Genomic DNA, 690 nt, shown 5'->3' with positions numbered 1-690 from the left:
TTGTGACAGGTGCCTATATGTAGTCTTAGCTACTTGGGAGGCTGAGCTACAGGGGATCACTTGAGCCCAGGAATTGGAGGTTGCTGTGAGGTATGATACCACAGCATTCTATGGAAGGTGACATAGTAAGACTCTGTCTCAAACAAACAAACAAAAACTGCCGATCTTGGTGGCTCACGCCTGTAATCCCAACACTTTGGGAGGCTGAGGTGGGTAGATTGCTTGAGCTCACAGGTTTGAGACCAGCCTGAGCAGAAGCGATACGCTAAAAATAGCCAGGCATTGTTGCTGGCTCCTGTAGTCTGAGCTACTCAGGAGGCTGAGGCAGGAAGGATCACTTGAGCCCAAAAGTTTGAGGTGGTTGTGAGCTATGACACCACAGCACTCTATCAAGGGCGACAAAGTGAGACCTTCTCAAACCCTCCTGCCCAGTGTCATAACACAAACTCCATAAAGTCAAGCTCAGAAAAATAGTTTCTGTTGATGAGCAATAGTAGAAAACCAAGCACAGATTGTTTCTGGGGGTTGATCTGGATACACATAGTTGATAAACATTGTCTTAGAGGTAGAAGTTTGCTAGTATGTGGAGAATAGTAAGTAAGAAACACATTCCAGGTTCACGCCTGTAGCTCAAGCAGCTAAGGTGCCAGCCACATACGCCAGAGCTGGTGGGTTCAAATCCGGCCTGGG

This window comes from Otolemur garnettii, unplaced genomic scaffold, assembly GCF_000181295.1.
Source record: "Otolemur garnettii isolate 467f Iridium unplaced genomic scaffold, OtoGar3 scaffold00029, whole genome shotgun sequence".
Lineage (NCBI taxonomy): Eukaryota > Metazoa > Chordata > Mammalia > Primates > Galagidae > Otolemur > Otolemur garnettii.
The sequence above is the reverse complement of the archived record's forward strand: the minus strand, read 5'-3'. Positions refer to the sequence as shown.